The following is a 22500-nucleotide window of genomic DNA, read 5'->3' as shown; positions in this document are numbered from 1 at the left end:
TTAAAATTTTGAAACTATCAAAGCATGTCAATATGTGGGCTTAGGAGAGTTATTACTTCAATATATGTCATTATCTGCCATTTCAGTTATCAAAAATAAAGAGCAGTCACTGTATTGTAAAAAGAGTAAACATAAAATGACCATACTGAATTATCTGCCAAAGGCCTGCAAAAGTGGAATAACTATTAATTACTATGCTCAAATAAGGCATTTGAGCCCTATTTCATAAAAGTTTGTTTACATTCTCATGTTTTATTTACTTCTTTGAAAATAATCTCCAGAGCAGTTACCCTGATATTAAAAACATAAAAGACAAATTATATAATGCCTTATAATTTGGTTTGTCTTCCTACCATGCCTTCAGATAATGTAAGTTTGGTCACAGCCCATGATATAAAATACTAGCTGTTGACTCACAGTTACACTAGAAGGGCCAATTTTGCAGACTGCCAGGATAAAGATGATTTTAATTAAATTGCACAAATCCCTTTGTACTGCAACCAAACCCTATGCAGGCAGGCTGACACTGAGCCGTTCTGGCGTGTGTAGAGTTAACCAGGTTACCGGTGTTCCTAGTTAACTTCTTTCACCAGGAATGCAATTCATGTTTACCTATATAAGGAAACCTGTTAGGCTAACCTGAGTTTGGCGGATTTTTGCGCTGACTGAGAGGCATGTAAGCACACACCCTGGAGAGGGGGAGCGATTCCCAGCTGGACAGAGCAAGCTTCCTGAACGCCCCAGCCATTCAGCTGATCCGAGGCAAAGAGCAGAGCCGGCACTTGCCCCAGAGCAGCCTGCTTGGAGGACCTACAGGTTTGCCTCTTCCAGATCACAATTGAGGAACAAAAAAACTTCGTCCTGGGAAAAATGGGGAAGCCGGTGAGTCTTACTGCTCTCTCTCTCTCTGCTTGCTTCTTCTAAGGGGCACGCCTCACTGCTCTCACCCAGGAAGCAAAGTGAGAGGCGTTGCTCAGCCTCTCACCCCACAGCTCCTTCCTGAACAAATACAATGCTTTGTGGATACTTCCAGCCAACTTTCTCTGTCGGTTTTGCACATCAAAAATCCACCAAGGCAATAAGTTTAGCACCTTAGACATTCCAGAAAGTGTTTTTACAAGGAAAGAGTTTCTATACTGTTGTGATGAACAAACTTTCTCATCTTTGTTGCACTCTAAAACATTAGAAATGAGTTTGGGGGTGCTTTGCGAGGAACGCTGAGTCCCCAAGGAAGTAATAGTAAATTGAAGCGGGGGGTTCTTAAAGCCACAGGGTATGTGATAGTCTGCAGAAGCTTAATTTGCCACTAAAAAAGCAGTCTGAAGATAGCATTTTTCATTCACACAGCAGCAAAATCTTTGCATCCTGTACATGTAATAAAGGACACCTTCTTAGACACTGAGGAAAGAAAGAAGCCGAGCTGCCCTCTTTGTTCTAGACAATGTATAGAAGTTCGCTCTTGCATTTTGACAACTAGCATATGTCTATTTATATATAAGGCGAGAATAATGAATAAGGCTTTATGTCAAGGGCATTGCGGTCAATTGAGTTAAAATTTGGCTATATTCTCTATATATACAAAAGTCTCAATCTGAATGTAATTAAACATAAAAATGTGAAAGTGTTTAACAGGCTTGTGGCGAAATGTTGGTTACATTTGGGAACAGCCAATTTTAACTGAAAAGAAACAAAATACTATTTCCCTCAAGTGAGGAGGCATAGGTAAAACTTTTGAAAAATCAGTTTTTCATAATTGTCAAAAGAGATTTGTGTCATCATTTTTTTTGGGGGGGGGCATGGTGATATTCTGAATTGATTTAGCTGTGATAATTGTATTGAATGATTTGTCTGATCATCTTTTAGAGGAATATTGTCATTTTTCATCATGAACAGAGACTTAATCCAAAAATTTGAGGGAGGAAGATTGTACTACTGACTGCAACAAGTGGCACTAGGACTCCATTTCAGATTTCTGATATTGAAAAAATAATTCTTAAATTAGCTTAAAGCAATCAATGCAAACAAGAAGATTTGAGAGAATGCCCACTCTTATTAATGGCAAGTGATAGTCATCTTAAACAGAGATTGGCAACTGCCTGTTCATAAGGACAAAAGCTCTGGCAAATTGTGTTTAGGGTCCTTAACTCTAAAAAGCATAACCATCCTTAGTAACACAGTTTAAATGAAACTTGCTTGTTTCCAGGAGAGGAGATGTTTTAGTAAATAAAAATTTTAATAGCACAAGTAGCAGAGGGGACAATACAAATTTTTAAACCTTGTTATCTCCTTGCTGCTGCTTAGAAAAACAGGAGTCTTGATATGGTGCTGCTATCAATGAGAGTGAGTAACCCAGGAGACACAAAACACTATTTTAAAATATACGCTTAATAACAGATGGTTTAATACCAGGTTGTGTCACCCTGCCGATGAGATGGCCCCAAGCCAAATCACCCAGCACGTCTGCCATTTTTCCTGCAAGTTGATATGTACATAGTTATTATACACTAATTACATTAACAGCCAAGGGAATATATAACCAGAAAGATACGTCTCTTAGGGTGGAGAGGGTGGGGGGAATGCACGGGGGTTTTTGGATCTCATGTTTAGAATTCTCCTTGCCAGTGGCATATGAATTACTGCAGATGACTGGGAGTCCTGACTATAGAATCTACTCATCCCAGGTTCCTCGGTAGCTCATTTGGGAGTAATAATATTGATCATAGTATTTAATACTTTGGCATTAACAGAACTGCAAGAGGATTTATTCTCGAAGATTAACATTATTTTAGTGTCCAAACTATCCTCCAATGAAGGAGAGTTTGGATGCTGAATTGTTGGATTAACTCTTTTCAAGTTACTGGTACTATGTTCTTATATGGAGGATACAACTTTTGGCAACCTCCTTAAGCTTGTGCAATGTTAGTAGATGTTCTGGTTAAAAGGGATTTAAAAATTCTGGGAAAACAACAACAAAAATTGGTCTTCTTGATGCCGTAATATGCTCATAAGTATTATGACTCCTCATGAGAGGCATCATTTGCACCATACAAAGGAGAATTTGCTGCAAAGTTAGTGATAGCTCTTTTTTTTTTTTTTGGCTGATTATCCTGAGAAATGTTCTGTAAGACAAAGCTTCCCAATGGATAGGCCACAGAGCATTGTAGATAATGAGTAGGTTGATGACATGACCAGTTGTTTACCTCTCTTGGCACCTGGGCTATCAGGCTGTGCCTGGATAGAGGGGATTCCCAGAAGATTATCTCTGGACCACATAGCTGCCTCTGTTTTCCTCACTTTATTTAACAAATTAGATCAATTTCTATCTGTCATATTGTATAAGAGACAGGAAATGGCCTTTGACAATCTAGGTCTAGAATATTGATCGAGCAAGTTAAAATGCCACAACTCTGTTAACTTGAGCTTTGGGGCTCAAGGAAAAGAAAAATATCCTAATTCATATCATCTTTCATGAGATTATGGGAGTGTTAAGGCCCTCTGTATGTCCTCCAATGTGTCCTCTTTATTCCATGAAGAATTTAAGAAAGTATTCTGGACTGTGTGTGTGTGTGTGTGTATGTGTGTGTGTGTGTTCTATTCTTAAAGATTTCCTGAAAAGCTAAATGCAGAGTGTTTCTTTGTTAGATTCTTTCTAATGTTTGGTTATTGCTTCTATTTTCCTTTCTCAAATTGCTATTTGTTTGGTTGGGATTCTCCTGCCACCAGTATGGCTTACTCCAAGGACAAGGGACATAAAAGAACCTGGCTTCAAAGGTTATTTATTAAATGCAAATTCTTTTCCTTGGAAACTGTACCAAATTTGTACTAAGCATTCCTATCCCTGATGAACTTTCTCTGGCTTTCTCTGCCTACCATTTGACATCAATTACCTTTCAAAAACATTTTGCGTTATTAATTCCTGTTACATTCATTCTGAAAATATTTATTGAGTGCCTTTTGAAGTCTTATGCTAAGTACTCTGGAATAAAAGTGAGTATATAAGAGACAGATGAACTTAAACAGAGTTTTCATGCACAGATAACACCCCTGCAGAGTAAAATCTCATGACCTGAATGGTATGCAGCATATGAAGTACAATTTGTTGAAAATTTACTGGATCACCCACTTTTTGCTGGTCATCTTTTAAGTCAGAGGTTATCAACTGGTGGGCACTGGTGACCAGGGTAACTGAAGCATCAAAATACTTATGCTTTCATTGATCAGATGATTTCCATGAAACAAGATGCCAAGTAGATGACAAAGAACTTCATGTGCTAATAAAAGAAAGACACTACCTGAATTTCCCTGCAAGGCATCTATAGATGACAGAGAGATGATACTACATTAGATTTTGTTAATGTAATCTTCAAGACCACACTTTGAAGCTGGGAGTGTAGCTCAGTGGCAGAGCACTTGCTTAGTATGTGCAAAGTCCTGGGTTATTAGGGATTCCTGGCACACCACATGGAGAAGAGACAAGTCTATAGCACTAGATAACTCAAAAGCTTTTATACTGATTTATGCCCACTGGAAAGTATTAAGGTATAGGTTCAGTAAAAGTTTTCAAGGGGAAGATAAGAGCAGTTGCCATTACTTCTAAAAGAGTATATGTAAAGCTTAAAGTTGGGGAACAAGAATTAATAACTGGTTTGCACTGGTAGGTTTTGCCAAGTACCTAGGGCACTGGTAAAAATCAATTTAAAATATATTTATACTTGAATGAAGGTTAGCCAGTGAGGTGAGAGGCAAGACTGCTAGTTAAATGTAAAACTATATTTCCATTTTTTAATTAATTATTTGTAATCACATAAGAGAATCTTCTGAGAATGAACCTTTTAAAGATAATAAGTACTTCTTATGTTAATGCTAAGGGTTCAGTTAATGTTGTTTTTTATTTAAAAAGAAAATAAAATGGATTCCAATGTTTTGGGAAATTTAACGTTCTCATATATGCCTGGTACTTAATAGATGCATCTACATTAAGAATGGCTTGAACTGTGTGTGAGTGGGAATACTCACACTCTCTTGTGAGATACTCTTCACTTGTCTAAACTTGAGACAGAAATGAAATTAAGCAGAACCTCCTCAATTTGACAGTTTGAGTTTTAACACGTGACAGAAATGGAATTTTGGAGAGTTTGAGGCAGGAAATGCTGCATTATTTATGGGTAGTATTCTGTAACAAAGCCTTGGTTATTTAAACCAAAATTATTTTCCCCCTTGAGTATCTAATTGTGCAGTTATTTATATCTATACTAACACATTCATCATGCATTGCCTTGGGATACAAAACAGTATATAAACTACCAGAGAACAGATAACAACTTTACTCAAACTGATAGCCTTGGCATAAGGTTAGGAAACACCAAAAAAAAAAAAATGATAGTGTTTCCCAAGTTTATTTCAAAGCAGTGGTTGGTTGGGCCAATTCATTTTCAACTTCTCAGGAATTCAAGTTCCTCATCTATCAATGATAACATAAATACTTCATCCAATAGTTATGAATATTAAAAATGGTCACACACCTAGAACAATGCTGAGCATGAGAACAATCAATAAATATTGGTTGGATCTGAAATGGTGGAACAGGTGGGGGTGCATTATTATCTTCAAGTAAACAATTCAGGGATTGAAGAAATAAAAGCAGACACAATCTCATAGCCCCCTCAATGATTTAAAATTTCTGTTTCAGTGAAGCAGGTTATATCTTCTAATCACTTCTACTGGTCCTCTTTGCTTAATTTTTTTTCCTATTTGTCCCTTATAGGTTATTGTGTTTGAGACCCTTGTTATAAAGACATCTTCCTTCTGTAGCATTCTGTTATCTCCACATAGGTTTCTCCATTTTAAGGTGTTTTCCCAAAAGTAACATGTTTTATAAACAAAGCAAAATATTATTACTTCATACCTATTAATTTAACACTTGAAATGGACTAGTAAATTTATTGAAAATTTTCTTAATAAGCAGAACAACTCCATGGCTTCAGTTCATGACAATGGTTTTTCAGGGGTCTTGAAGGTAAACCTTTCTAAGGGTATTATGCCCCTAAGGTTACCCTCAAGACCCCTCTCCAGCTCCCCATCCCAGCAGAATCAAATATTTAATCTCATGTGGCTCCCAAGATGTGGAGAGAATATCTGTGGGATGACATACACTGGCAAGAGTTCATTCCCTGCTAAGGCAAGTGAGGACCATATGGTGTTTGTGTGATGAGGAAGCTTTATCAAAATGTAGATTGAGTAGTTCTCTATATCTCACTTATTTTCATTGAATCTCAGGTACCATTTATTATAAGATACAACACTAAGAAAGAAAATATTTTGAATTAATCAATAACAATGCTTTCTTGGTGCTTAAATATTTTATACTACCTTTATTGAAAGCACTCTTTTAGGCTTATGTAGGCTGATGACTTAAAATCACATATTCCTTCTGTGCATACATAAAATTTAAAATATAGGGAAGATATACTTCTTAAGAAGTTTCAACTTTTTAACACTGCAAGTCATCATATCTGCACTTTTCTGCACCATGCCATATACTTTGTGCCAAAATTAAGTGTTTCATTAAAAAGAGCTTCTCCAGTATCTCTGATTCTCTACCAGGAGGGAACAATTAAGACTCTTCTCCAGATGCTCCTATGAGAGAATGCAATTATTCATTTGTACCTCCAAAGAATGTCCACCAAACTACTACACTTCTCTGTGAGCTAATTCCTTAATCCTTCTAATACATGTCCACAAATGCATTAAGAACCAGCATGCTTGGTGAGTTCCATATGTCTCCCAGGTGTCTATATTTCTGTGAGTACCACCTGAGCCCCAAGATGCTGACTCCTCTCTCTCTCTCTTTCTCTCTCTCTCTCTCTGGGAAAATCCTCCTTCATCCTTCTTTGAGAGACTGCCAGGTGACTTTTCTTCCACTAATGACTAAGGTTAGATTCAAATAATGCCTATAGCTGGGCACAGTGGTGCACACTTGTAATCTCAGCAAATCGGGAGGGAACTGAGGCAGAAGGATTGCAAGTTCAAAGTCAGCCTCAACAATTTGGCAAGGCCCTGACCAACTTAGCAAGACCCTGTCTCAAATAAAAAATAAAAACATGCTGGGGGTGTGGCTCAGTGGTTAAGCACCCCTGGGTTCAATTCTTTGTACCCCCAAAAAAGGCTATAATTTAACTTAAGTGATAATAATATGAACTGCTGTGATCAACAGTTGTTGTAGACAAGGAATGACAATTATATCATGACTGCAGCCTAGACAGCAATAAATGGAAGACACCTCCCTATACCAGCTAGGTGAAACTAGGAAAGAATTTCCCCTGAGAACTCATCAAATAGAGTATATCTTCCCCATCTCACAGGGATGCCTGAAATCTCAGCACTAGAGAAGGATTTTGTTGTCTTTTAAGGTATACAGAATGCATTTCTGTCCTAGCAGAAATCACATGGCTTTAGGGAGGGCAAGATCTGTAGTTGCCATATTTACTGCTTTGGCATGGACTTCTTCCCTATTAAGACTTAGTAAGAAAGTAAGGTCCTTGTAAGAATGAGACAAGGAATGGGATAGCGTTAGAGTATAGCAATGTAGAGAAGGCAGGAAGAAGAGAAAAATAAGTAGAAGCTCAAAAGTCATTCAAGAATAGTTATCAAATATTGGCTGTACCCAAGACATTTAACACACCAGAGCTTAAAATGGAATCCGCATTTAAGTACCTAACAGTCTAATATGGGAGAAACCACTGATAAAACATCACACAAAGGGGCAGGTGCACCTGAAATAAAACTATAAAGAAGAGCTACATGTTGCCATGAGCATGTAGTAGGAAGATTTTGCTAATCAGCAAAAAAGTCAGAGAAAACTTCCTAAGAAAGAGATGCTTGAACTGGGAACTAGAAGAACAGAATGACTCCATGTTATCAGAAGAATAAGAAATGGCCATACTGTATTAGGGAGTTTTCAATAAGGAAGACATTTGTTGTTCCAAAAGTGCACACTGGCAGCAACCTGGAAAATAGATCAGATCTGAGGGGCATCAGAGTGAATATAGATGGACCCAAAAGGAGATAGGAAAGTGGTCCAGGGAAGATGATATCTACATGCATTAATATCATGGAGGTCAAGGTAAAGAAAAGTGGATGACTTTCAGTTATATTTCAGAGTTGAAGTCAACAGGAGTGAATAATGGATGGGACATGGAAGATGGCAAGGGGTAAGGAGGTGTCAAGGCAAACTCTCAGGAATTTGACATAACAAGAAAGATAGTGCTAATGACATCTAAAACAATGGAATTCCACTTCTGGGGAAGTGAGAAGAATCATTGTGGCCTGATGGAGTGGAAACAGCATGAACTTTGAGGCTGAAATTCATGAGGTGGGTTAAGTCCTCGCTCTTTCACTCACTAGCTGTCTGATGCTAAATTTCTCTGAGCCTCAGCCTCCCATCTTTAAAAATAAATCCATAAATATCCACCTCAATTGTGGTTGGGACAATCAAAAGAGATGTAACTGACTGCAAATCACTTCCTTACAAGTCCTACACAGGAGTTCCTATTATCACTCCACAAATTCATCAGCAACAGAGCCTGCAGGGAGAATGACTATTTTCAATAACTTCCTGGGGGCTAAGTGGGGGTAGGGCCATGTGTGAGGGTCTTGACAGCCAAGATCTCAACACTCTGTAAGTTTTCCTAAAGTGAAGTTCTCTCCTTTTTGATAGTATACAGGGCAGCTATTAACTTTGGCTGTCTGGTAAATTCCTTCTATTGCATTCCAACCCCTCTCCCCCCTCCCCTCAACCTGGATTAAGGGATCCCATATAGGAGCAAGCTACACTGCTTCTCTCAGCTGAGATCCCTTATCACTTGTAAGAGGACTATAGGATTTAAGAAAGTGTAACCCAAGAGTTTGCACTAACAGATGAGCACACTTGATTAACTTCACACTTTCTGTATTGTTTGGGTGAAGGCTTTACCATTCTGTTTTTCTAGCATCCATTTAGCAAGAGCATTTTATATGACATGTGTAATTTCACTGCCCTTGAGTGACCTCAGTGAATTCCTTTCTGGCTTCTAAATATTCTCTCATTAAAGAGAGTCACTAAGCGGTGAAAGCTGCAGCCATAGGGTTAGGAAAACCTTGGAATGGGCAGGTGAGAGGGGGTTAACCTGTAGAATCCAGGTATTAGCTTCCCTCTCTGCAGGTGTTCTGGTATTGTACTTGCAAATCACTATAATATTCTTTCCTGTTGCCTTGTTCCATTTCTTTCCCTTGGGCTGGGGCTGGGGCTCAGTGACAGAGTGCTTGCTCCTCACATGTGAGGCACTGGGTTCGATCCTCAGCACCACATAAAAATAAGTAAACAAAATATTGTGCCCATTCCTTTCCCTTTGCTCTTGGCATACATTATTTAAGTCTCTTTATTTTATAGCTGCATAGTATGACTACAATTTGGGTGTATGTGTGTAAAAATGTTGATGAAAACCACATTTATCTTTCACTGAATTATTAAGGTGGTTATATTTGCCATCAAGCTCTTATTTGGGATCCCCAGCACCACAAAAAAGATTTTTTTTTTCAAAAAAGAGATCCTATTGGGTTATTTGTTTACTCATAACAAATATTTATTTTGCCATAGAAACACATGCAGGACAGAGTGGGAGGCTTTCCATTTTGTCATTTCACTTGTGTAATGTTTGGGGAGAAGATTGTGAAGCATTTGTATTAACTTGCAGGTGACTATTTGTTCTTGGGTCTGGATTGAGATATGTCAGATTTTACTATATAAACCCCAACTTGGATTTGGGTGACTGTGAAGGGTGGAGAAAGAAGTGAACTAGAAGCTGGTATCTGAAATAGAAGTTTTAGGCATGTTTTTAATAGCTCCCTCTTTCCACCACTTTCCCCTGCCTTCATAGTGTCTGCTCTGTGTGGCCTGTTTTGATGCAAATGCTTTTCAAGATATAATGCCAGTGTAAAAAGTCAATTTTAAATTGAAGGATTGCCATTTTTACTTCATAAAGACCATCTTGGGGGCTGGGGATGTGGCTCAAGTGGTAGCGCGCTCACCTGGCGTGCGAGTGGCCCAGGTTTGATCCTCAGCACCACATACCAACAAAGATGTTGTGTCCACCAAAAACTAAAGAATAAATACTAAAAATTCTCTCTCTCTCTCTCTCTCTCTCTCTCTCTCTCTCTCTCTCTCTCTCTCTCTCTCTTAAAAAAAAAAGACCATCTTGGTTGTGGCTTTGCTAAGTTCAAAGCAGGAGCATTCCATAGAAACTTCCAATTAGCATGTGCAATAGCAGTTATTCCAAGCCTGGAAGTTTTAAGAATCACAATACAGCAGAAGGAGCCAGAGCTAGACAGTATCAAACAGAAAATGAGTTCACTTTGTCCATGAATGGAGTTACCTGCTAATAAATCATTTGCTAGTAGTTTGAAGATAATGAAGGAACCTGGCAGAATAATTCCAAGTGAAGGTCACAGCAAAGACAAAACACATCAAACAGTACAATCAATGATAAATGGTGAGAACTTCTGTTTCTAGACCCCAAACCAAGTTCTTACAGAGATAAAGACGTGAGCTTTGCACACCATCAAGCCTTCTGGTCTGTTTACCTTCTCAGAAAGATTGAAACTGGGGAGGAAGAAGGTCTCTGCCAACAGACTTTGGGTCATAAATTAGTTAATAAAATCTGTCCTCTGTTATCTCTGAAATAGCCTATTTTATATATAATTGTCTATCTGATTTATTTGTTTCTCTGCTTAATCCATCCTGTATTTTGGTAGCATAAGTCAATATATGAGTTTTAAATTTACAAAAGTTTCTTATAAATGACCAAACTTCTTATAGTGTGTGTGTGTTATGTGTAATTTATTGCCTTTAGTCAGGAATTTCAAAGCTAACTTTAGGTTTTAGTTTATAACATCAGTGATTCCAATGAAATATGCATATTGTTATATTCCAAAATATGTTTATTTTAATTTATTTTAAAAATAATTTGTATTAGTGTTTCAAAGACCTTTTCAGAACTTGTATATTTCTAGTAGATTATTTCTACATATTGGTGTTGGTCCATTCTGTTCTTGTGTTCTTATTTTATCTACTAGAGTCATTATCAATAATAAAGCAGCACTATATGTATCTTTGTACATATACAATGTGTCCTTTTGAAAGTCTCTGTTTTAAGGAGGGTAGCCATTTTTATGTTTTTTTTTTCAAAGTCAGATAAAAGATATAAGAAAAGAATATAATATTTTTGACTGGTTAGAATGATTGGGAACATAAATGGAAGACCAAAAATGTTGGGGGTGGGGAAGAATAAAGAAACGAGAAAAGGACAGAAAAAGACAAGCAACCAGGAAGAGAGGTCCTAAAACAGCAATAATCCACTTTCCCCTCTCTAACCAAGTCTGCCTCTCATATAGAAACCAAATCCCAGCTAATAGGTGTAGAATGAAAAGATCAAGAAAAGAAGCCACAAATTGCTAGAAAATACTGGAGACAGAGAAAGAGAGAAAGAAAGAAAGAACAAAAGAAAGAATGAGAAAGGTACTTCAGGCAAAATGATTACAAAGTTAATGAAATGAGCAAAAAAGGGAAAATAAAGAAGAAAGTAAGAAATGAAAAGGTAACATTACTGCATCAAGAAATAAGAAATGTTGACAAAAGCAGACACTGTGCTTGAGTTGATGGGTGGCTGAGAAAACACTGCTCTCTGGGTTTCTGGGTGAAGAGAGGAATAGGGAGCACAAAAACAAAGGTGGCCAACTAGAAAGAAACAAGAATAAGGTGAAGGGGCTGTCATTATCCCACATTCAAAAATGGCCAGCTAAGAGATGAGTCCCTAAGAATGGCTTAGCAATAATGTCCTGGTGGGGTTCATTCCAGTGAAGCTGACCATTGGAGATGATAAGGCTTGTCTAATCTTTGTAATTAGTCCTATTCTGCCACATTAGAATGAATGAAATTTGCTTTTTAAATGGTCCTACTTGAAGCAGAGTGTGGTGGCCCATATTAAACCAGGTACTGCTGGTTCAATAAATGACTCCTGGGACTATGGAAAGCATTTGTAGGATTAACTCTTTAGGCCACCAAGTGGCTAGTGGCTTGGGAGGCTGAGGCAAGAAGATCACGAGTTCAAAGCCAGCCTAGCAACTTTCGCGAGGCCCTAAACAACTTAGTAAAACTCCATCTCAAAATTAAAAAATAAAAAGGACTGGGAATATGACTCAGTAGTTAAGCACCCCAGATTCACAGTGTAAAAAATAAATAAATAAGTATGTAGAAATAAACGTCTATATTCAAAAAGGCTTTTATGGTGGGAATCCAAGGCTTGTAAGCTGTGAGGTACTCCAGAGGAGGCTGGGTCCTCCTGAGTTAATGAATGATTATCCTAGATCAGTGAACAATAGCCTGGTGGCCTAAATAGTTAATCCTACAAATGATTTCCATAGTCCCAGGGGCCATTTATTGAACCAGCAGTACCTGGCTTAATATTTATAAAATGTTTTGAATTTCTGCAAGGGAGAGAGAGGGAAAGGCTGTGGTATGTGAATCCATTTCTGCTGTTAAGCTTTACCAAAGTACCCAGTGCTTGACTTGGTAACTGCCAGGCTTACAGCCTGCACATGAAATTCCACATCTAGTCTCTTGTGGGTTTGGTCTTGCTCATTCATTTTTACTGTGATTTCCCTTGCAGTAACTTATGTTTTGCAATTCAGCAACCCGAGTAATTGTTTTTATGGCAAGTTTGCGTCTTGCAGTCAATCACACGTTTCAAGGCCCATTTCAGAAAACTACTTTGACACAGTGTGTTAACAGCGAATTATTAATTCTTACCTGCAGCAAGGAATGGTGCTCAGAGTGGTCAGGGAAAACTTGCCGGCTGTTGACTCACAGTTATACAGCTGTATTTAAAACTCTAGTGGGCAATTGTGAAGATGGCAAACTTTACTTTGATACAGTGCCATAGCACCTCCATTAGTGGCCTGTTAAAATGCAAACATCTGCTTACTTTTATTGCCCATGTGTTACTTAAGATGGTCTGTTTCTTTATGACGTAAATCACCGGAATCTACTGACTATTTTTAAAGACTCTTTTAGTGTTTCCCTGAAACAATCACTCTTTACGATTGTTTAATAGATAATTGGCCCTTTAGGTACACAAAAATTATAAAGATCATATTTTCTACTCTCCTGACCTTTTCCAAGGATGACATTTTAACTAAAGTACCCTGCCTGCCTATGGAATTTGTTGTCTTTGGGGGCTGTATGAATCATAGATCCATGTTAGCACATAAGGTCAAAAGAAACTGCATTGCAGACAACTAAATGTGAGATAACCAGCCGGCTATATTTTGCTCACTGACCAGAGTTTTGTGGATTTGCCTAGCTCAGTTTGCCTTGCAAATGTTTGCTGTTTCCTTACCTATATATTTATCTTGCCCTGGTAAGCTGTTGGGCAATTTATTTGCCCTCCAGGCTATGCACATGTCCAGTGCAGATAAGCTTTAGGGCAGCAAGGACCATCACTTTAATGCCAACTGCCAGGCTGTATTCCAGGGACTCTTGATGGGCAATTTTGTCTTATTTTTATGATAAGCAGGGGTTTGAAGCCAATGGGACTGCTCAAGAACCTAAAAGCCATGAAACAAAGGTTCTATCTCTGGGAGAAATGAAAAACACCAATTATGATCCCAGATTTGAGAAAAGATAGGCGTAAGTTACAATGAATACTAAAATGACTCTCCTTAGCCCACTGATTAGAAAAACTCAAGGAGACATGGCTATACATACAGGCTTGTGTAACTTATAGAATGTTACAAAATAACCCATCTGGAAGAGTACTTTCATGTTATTCCATAAAATAGAGCTCTTATTCAGGTTTTAAGATTACATGGAGCCAGGAAGCTTCTAGGCAATTCCCAAGGGAAAAGTATTGTAAAATTATGAAGATTGTTAGAGATATTGAAATTTGCCAGAAAATTAAGGAAAGGACTAATTGATCAACTCCAAGAGAACAGAAATAACAAATGTAAAAATGTTAGATTGTGATGATTTCTTTCCACCTAACATCGATTGATTTCTTCTGCTCATTCTCTCTCTCTCTCTCTCTCTCTCTCTCTCTCTCTCTCTCTCTCTCTCTCTCTCTCCACCCACCTCAGTTCTGAATATTGAATTTATGAAAATTCAAGGGAGAAAAAGAGCATGTCCCAAACAGAAACAATTGAGGGGTTGGGAAAAGAACATAAGAACCTCCACCATAACGTGACTGAGGAAGGAAAGAATGCAATGGAGAAATCTGAAGTCATTGATTGCAATATATTTAACAATTACAATGTATTACAATTACAATGTATTACAATCATAATTATATTACAGAAGAATGCCAGTTGTGGTGGTGCATACCTGTAATCCCAACAGCTCCAGAGTCTGAGGCAGGAATTTGTGAATTTGTGAATTCAAAGGCAGCCTCAGCAACATAGAGAGGCCCTAAGCAACTCAGTGAGACCTGGTTTCTAAGTAAAACACAAAAAAGGGCTGGGGATATTGTTCAGTGGTTAAGAACCCCTGGGTTCAATCCCTGTTACAAAAAGAAAAGAAAAACTAGCAATCTGTATTTAACTGAATCTAGTTCAGTTCAAGTTAATTTTATTTATTTAGTTGAAAAGTCTAGATTAGTGTTCTATATGTTGCTAGGGGAAGATATAGCAAAGAAGAGCTCACCTTGTTTTATAATGCTCAGTTTACCACAGTCACTTGCTATTTAATGCCCTGTAAGGTTGTATAGAATTGCACAGAAGACGAAATTTTGAGCCACAAGACCTTACTTAGAATCTCTGCCAATTGCTTGCCAGCTGTACTTCCTGTTCTGAACTCTCTGACATTGATTTCTTTTACCACCTGCCTCTCAGGGTCATTTGGCAAGACTGAGGAAGGAGTAGGTGCAAACATTCCTCTCAGAGGGAATACTCAGAACATAAGAGCTGATACCATGTCCTCCAAGCTGTGAGGGGGTGATGGCCCAGTGTTTGATAAACAGGTGAGGCATGGGACTGTCTCTCTGAAAGACAAATCAAGAAGATACACCACCTTGAGGGGAGAGGGTGACCACTGAGAGGATTTTTAATTTGTTAGTTAAAAGTGCTTTTACTCCAGATCACTCAGAATTGTTTAGACTTCCTTCAGAGGCCTGTGGACTGAGGCAGGAGGTATGATATCTTTATTAATATAGTTGGTAAAAGGGATTGATAGCATGTAGAAAAGATGATTTCTCAGAGTTGGGGATGAACATTTATTTTCTATTACACTGTCCACTCAATTCACAATGGATAGCTTTCTACCTTCAAAGACTCTTGGAACTAGATCTGGCTGAAGCTTTTTATGTGAAATACTGCTTAAATGAATTTGAATTAATGCTACTAAAATATTCAGTGATTTCAGGCAACCATTGTAACATATGTTGGCTCAAAAGTAACTTTTAAGAGTTTTGCCTGGAGACAAATTCTCTTTGAAATGCTTGAATGAATTAAAAACAAAGTTAAATTTTGTTTGGAAGATGATGTTTGCCTAGTCTGGTTTGGTAGTTCCTCTTAGATCAGAAACATATTAGATATTTTAAAAATATACATGTCCTAAAGACACATTTCAATAGAGCAAAATCCCTTATTAACAACAAAATTCTATTTTTATAAATACACAAAGACAGCAGCAATGTACAATGAAAGTGAATAATGTCCATGGCCATTTCTTCTTCCTGTGACTCTTGTGGAATTGTTCTTTTGATGGAAAAGAAAACCAAGGTGAACTCATCCAAAAGTTGTTAATAGCAGTAGCAGGTTTCCAAAGCATTTCATTACTAAAGTCTACTTATCATAAACATATCTAATTTTACTTTTTCCTAACCTTAGATTTCAAATATAGACAAATTATTTATTGGTTGTCTTACTGAAAGGTAGATTACAAAACCTGTTTCCCTCTGAAATGTTCTATTACAAAGAGCACTGAGGGAAACACTTAGCATTTCCCATTTTTCTGATAAAAACTAAAGAGGACAACTCTTCCTTGCTCCATTATTTTATATTCTTTTTTAATGTTTGTGTTAGTGCATTGTAGTTATACATAATAGTGGGGTTCATTTCAACATATTCATAAATGTATATAACATAATTGGCTCCATTTAAATTCCTAGTACTTCCCCTTTCCCTCTTCTTCTCCCTCTCTCTCTAGCTCCCTTCCTCTACTCCATTTGTCTTCCTTCTATCCATTTATTGTTTTTTAATTGGTGCATTACAGATATACATAAAGCATAGCATAGTTTGGGCAATTTCATTTGCAATTCCTCCCCTTCCTATCCCCCATCCCTCCCTCTATCCCCTTCCTCTATTGTACTGTTCTCCCATCTACTTTCATGAGATTCCTTCACATTTTTTTAATTCCTCATTTCTCTCTAGCTTCCACATAGGAGAGAAAATATGGGACCCTTGACTTTCTGGGTCTGGCTTATTTCACTTAGCATGAGGTTCTCCAGTTCCATCCATTTACCAACAAATGACATCATTTCATTCTTTTTATGGCTGAGCAAAACTCTGTTGTGTGTAAATGCCATATTTTTTTATCCATCCATTTTTGATGGGCACCTAAGCTGGTTCCATAAGCATTACTTTCTTAAGTATGGATGTTGTATTTTTCCTTCTCATATACCTGATTCTTCAAGTGTACTTATTTCTCATAATACTTTCTGTGAAAGTATCAATTACTCTTTCTCATACAGAATAAGTAACAAGTCAGAAAAACATAAAAGTTCACATTAAAGCCCCATGGTATCGCTACCTTATGATATCTCTAATGAGGCTGTGTGGTTTGGTTTCTTAATTAGAAAAATTGCTATAGAAGCTGGAGCCCATGAATTCACCTGGCTATCTGTTGCTTCCTTTCTCCCTCATGGTTCCATTAGGGACCCTTTTGAAACAGGGTAGCTCTGTCACAGGTGACTTTTTCACCCAAAACCTCCCCAAATGTGCTCTCAGGTTACATTTTGTAGTCATTTTGTGTGTTCAACAATATTCAAAATGGCACATACTATATTATCTTTCTCACATGTCCATGGAAATACTGTCCATAGTAAAATTATTTAGATTCTCTACAGTGGTAGGAAAAATATAAATTATTTGGTTATTGTTGTTGTATGGTCAACTATTTTTATGTAGCTAGTGTGTTTAGGGAAGTTTGCTGGCTACTTAGGGATAATGAGAAACTTTTCAAGAATCCAGTATGAACAAAATTCACATCTTCTCCAACCTTAAAAATGCACAGTTTATTGGAGGATGAAGCAACTATAATATAAAATACAATCCATTCCCTTGTTCAACAACCATTTATTAGACACCTATTTATTAGGCTATAGAGACACACATTTCCTGCCCTCAAGGAAATTACAGTTTGATAAAGAATTTTAAATAGGTGCTAAGGAGAAGCACAAACTGAACATTCTCATTAGAAACATAACAAATATTGCATACATGAAGAAAATCACAATCTGTTGAATGTCAGAAATAACAGCTCTGGCTTATGCTTGCTTATATTAATATTGACCTCATAAAGACTGTGTAATTGACAGAAAAGGCTTGAAACAATTTTGTTGGTTGGGCTTTTATTATCATTATTTTGCAAGCTGTGACTTACTTTTCTGTTGTCTACAAAAGAAGTTCTATGTGGTTGAAGGCAGTTCTAAAGCTGGAGTGTGAACTCGAGAATCTCCACATGAGAAAAGAGCAGATTGCTGGGCCTCACCTGCTATTCTTTCAACCAGTTCTGGGATGAGGTCTGAAAGTCTACATGTCTAACAAGTCTGCAGGTGATGCGGCTGCTGCTCTGAAGACCCCACTTTGTAGTATGGGCTTAAGATATGGATGCACTGTGGCAATGCTGCCCACATTAGAAGGAGAGAGTAAAAGATGACAGGATTCCTGTAGTTCTGGTAGTGGCTAGCAGAGTTTAAAATCCAATTGCCAAGTCTAAGGTAGAAATGAAACAAATTCTTCTTTAGATCATTCAGGAAACATGTCTGGTGAGGTTTAGATTTGAAGAATTGCAGTTTATCAAAACTAGTTCAACTCTGTTTCTCATCAGTATCTTCCAACTTCTTAACCACACAGCTGCATAACCCCTGGGGGCCTGATGGACAGGGATTATTTGCTGCAGTCGCTGAGCTTCAGTTTTCAGTTCCCATGCACACCCTGGAGAATCAGCAACAATTGTTTGCATGTTCACACTTTGCTGTCCCTGATCACTTGCCTGTGCTATGAGACAAGTTTCAAATTGTGAGTGAAGAAGCCACACAAGGCTCTTTCAACGGAGGCTGTGGCAAGGACAGGCCATTGGACATGAGCTCACAATGTCCCTAAGAGCCAAGTCAGCCTTGTTCTTTCTCCTGTGATGAGAAACACCATGTCACTGGCTGCTTCAGTCTGTAATTTTATGAGTGCAGCATGTTGGATTGAGAACACTAATGGGAGATACAGAAGAAGTGATTTCTTGTCCTGGCTCAGCCAACACTGACCATTCTGTCTCTGGTGACCAACTCTGCAGGGTCAGTGAAGTTCTTCAGTCTAGAATTTCTGGGTCTATAAAATGAGAATGCAAGATGGCAGGGAATATTCAAAGGACCTTTACTATGTTGTCATTTGTTATGGAGTGTTTTGTAGTAATGTTTAAAAATCATATTTTAAAATATGCACAAAGGGAATTTTTAAACAGTAATGAGTATGCAATTACCACATAGACTAGGAATTGCACTCTTGGCATTTGTCTCAGAGAAATGAAATACAGGGTCACACAAAAACCTATACATAAACATTCACAGAAGCTTTATTCATGTTAACCTGATCCTGGAACAACCCAAATGTCCTTCAGTAACCAAAGGTCTACACAAACTGATACATCTTTCCCATGGAATACTAAGAAGCAACAAAAAGGAATAAAGTATTTATCCCTGGACAAATCTCCAGGGAATTATTCTGGGTGGAAAAAATCAATGCCAACAAGTTTCATGTGGTGGGGCTGAGGTTGTAGCTCAGTGGTAGAGTGATTGCCTTGCACGGGTGAGGCCCTGGGTTTGATCCTCAGCACCACATAAAAATAAACAAATAAAAATAAAGATATTATGTCCATCCACAACTAAAAAAAAAGTTACATGTGGTATGATTCCATTTATATAATGTTCTTTAAATGACAAAATTTTAAAAAGAATGAATGGTCATCAGACTTCAGGGTGGGGAAGGAAGGGAGGTGGGTATAATTATAAAAGGGCAACAGAAGGGATCCTTGCAGTGATAGAACTAAACACACATATGCACATACTCACATACCAGTACAAGTAAAACTAGGGAAATCTGAATAAAATCAGTGGGTTGCATCGATATCAAGATTTTGGTTGTGATACTATATTTTTACCAACTGACATAATTAAGTAGGGGAAAACTGGGAAAAAGCGATGAGGTGTCTTTCAGTATTATGTGTTACTACTGAATACAAATCTCCAATTATATCAATGAAAATTTTAATTAAAAGAGTTTTTTTAAGTAATAAAGAACTTTATTATGAGCCACCTTGGTGATCTAAAGTTGATCTTAATATTTTTCAAACATCAAGTTATATTCAGTGGTATTTGATAATTAAGTTATCAAATGGGTCTTCTCTTCTACTTTTGTGAATTTCCTGAAATTAAACCATTGAACATACAGGAAAAATTAACGTATGCTCCTTATAGTAGGGATTGGCAAACTATTGCTCCTGGGCTAAATCCAAGTCTCTGACTGCTTCTGTACAGCCCATGAACTAAGAATGGTTCTTATATTTTTTTGATTTTTAGATTTTTCAAAAAAGTAATATTTTATGACAAGTGAAAACTGTATTACATTCAAACTTCAGTGTCCATAAATAAAATTTACTGGAATACAGCCACACCCATTCATTTATATATTACTATCCCTGGCAGCTTTCATGCTACAACAGCAGAGTTGAATAGTTGCAACAGAGATTGTCTAGCTCCTGAAGCCTAAAACATTGAAAAAGTTTGCCAACCTCTGCATCTACAGGGCTAATTTCCCAAGATATTTTTAGAGTGAGAGGACCTCTCATTATCACTCAGGTTTTCTAAGGTAGCCCTGATGAATGATTATCTTGGCTTCCAGGTAATCCCTGAGAAAAATGAAGAGAATAATGGCTACATTTCTCAGCATAAATTCTATGGAAAATGTCCTAAGTGCCACTGTCTGACTAAATAGCATGTTTCTTGGGTAGTTTTGTTTGTATATATTCTACCTTTCTGGCAGAAGCATCCCACTTTACATACTCAGTTCATGGGTGTCTGTTTAGGGAGGGCACAGGACAGCAAATGTTTTTTGTGGGCCATAAGAAAGAATGAGGTCTCAGAGCAAGTTCAAATCATCACTGGAGCATTTGCCAGCCATGTGACCTGAGAAAGTTACCCGTCTTTCTGGACTTTTAGAAAAATCAAGATAAACACACCCAGATGAAGCAATGTTGAAGGTATACACAATGAACCCATGTGTCAAGTGCTTAGCGTGTGTGAGACTTAGCAAATTCTAGTTCCAAGTCAGGAGGCCCCTTGTTGCTTTTTTTTTTTTTTTTTTGGTGTCTGGAGCCCTCTGTGCTTCCCATCCCTTGATCTAACGCTGGGATCTAAAAGAGGCATTGAAATCCTTTTATAAACATCTGTCAGCCTCCATTTTTGCCATTTCTTCATAAGTGTCTATGGAGTATCTTTTTTTCAAAACTAGACCATCTCCCTGCTGCCCAGACCTCTCTGTCAAGAGAACTGAATGGAGGCTCTGGCACAATGGAATATAAATCAAATCTATTTTTCAATTATAGGATGAAATATGTCTTCAGTGCTGGGGGAAACCTGCAGATTGATGCAATCCCAGTAGGCTCAGCACTACTCTCCAGGAATAGGCCTATTTAGGCTTTAGAATATTCCTGGCCCTTCAGGTTATAAAGACAACCTGGGCACTGAAATTGCACAATCTGAAAGGAAACACACAAGGAGATGGTCTTGTCAGTCATCATAGATGAAAGTTCAATTCAAAACGCTCTGTTGGTACGATCATGGCTTGTGTGTGTCTCCTACCAAACTTTTCTCAGGGCAAGTCAAAATGGAAGCCAGGTGAACTGTGTGCTATGCCACATACTCTCATAAAACAATATAAAATGCAGTCTCAGGCATCTTCCTCAATCTGGGGCAGACAGAGACTGGAATGGCTCACATGCTAATGGAGAAGTGCATCCCTGAATATGACTTTGACCCCTCATAGAGATGCCCAGAGAGATTTAAGAAGCTGATGTTGATCGAATTTCTGATCTGTGAGAATATTGGCATAACTAAAAGAGAGAGATGGGGAGAAAAAAAGAAGGAAAAAAGTTGACAAATGATTTTTTTTCATCAGGTCAAATGAGTATTTTTGGAATTCACCAATCTTTTTGCTTAAAAGCCATATCTTAAATTACTTATTTTCTTTGTTATCCCTCTTTCTTCAACTATATAAAAATATTGCAAACAATAAGCAGAATGTAAACACATGTAGGTAATGAACTAATATAGATTTTTTTTCTGTGTGACCACTCAGATTTAGCTATCTAGAAATAAATGAAGTCCATCCCCACCATAGCCTGCTCCTACCTCTATCATCCCACCAAAACTACCCCCAGATAATGTTGCTGATGATTCCCTCATGGCCAAATCCACTTTGTAAAGTGAATGAATGTGTACCATCTCTTCTACATACAAACTGAAAAATGTAGCACCCGTTAGCCCTTTCTTCACTTCTGCAGACTGAACTGGCCTAGCTCTTAGGAAAGTATCTGGTGCATTGAATGTTCTTGACTTCTCATCCTAAGGGTCTTCTGCATACCCACTGGTAGTAGGCAGAATTTCTAGGATGATCTCTAAAGATGTCCCTGTTTCAGAACCTGTGGATGTTATGAGATATTACTCCCATGAATGTTACATTATACAGCAAGTTGACTTTGATATAGAAGAGGTTTTCTGGGTAGGTGTGATTTCATCCCGGTGGCTCTTAGAAGCAGAGAACATTCTCTGGCTGTTACAAAAGGGGAAGTAAGAGAGTTTTGAACCATAAGAAATATTTGATGAACCATTTTTGGCTTTGAAGATACACAAGGATAGAACAGTAGCCTAGAGGAGCTGAGCAACCCTCCACTTACAAAAGCAAGTAAATAGGGACCTCAGTCCTACAAACTCAAAGAGCTAAATTCAGCCAGCAACCTGAGTGGATTGGAAGTGGATTTTTGCACAGAGTTTCTAGATAAGAGCCCAGGCTGACAGATGCTTTAATTTCAGTCTTCTGAGACCCTGGACATAGAACCCAGTTGAGCCTGTCCATCCTTTAAGCCTACATAACTGTGAATTTAAAAAAAAAAAATAAATAAAAATAAAAAATAAAAAATACCATTTT

General features: G+C 37.8%; 1 protein-coding gene across 1 annotated transcript in view; it reads left to right on the top strand.

The window, feature by feature from the left end:
* Positions 1–746: 746 nt before the first annotated feature.
* MID1 (midline 1) overlaps positions 747–22500 on the top strand; it is a 361503-nt gene continuing 339749 nt past the window's right edge. The window contains exon 1 of the mRNA XM_081278340.1: positions 747–882. The gene's annotated coding sequence lies outside the window, so the exon portion shown is untranslated. The remainder of the gene's footprint in view (positions 883–22500) is intronic.

Source organism: Spermophilus citellus, assembly GCF_964194105.1.
Source record: "Spermophilus citellus genome assembly, chromosome: X".
Taxonomy (NCBI): Eukaryota; Metazoa; Chordata; class Mammalia; order Rodentia; family Sciuridae; genus Spermophilus; species Spermophilus citellus.
Note: the sequence above shows the minus strand (reverse complement) of the source record. Positions and strands in the feature narration are given on the sequence as shown.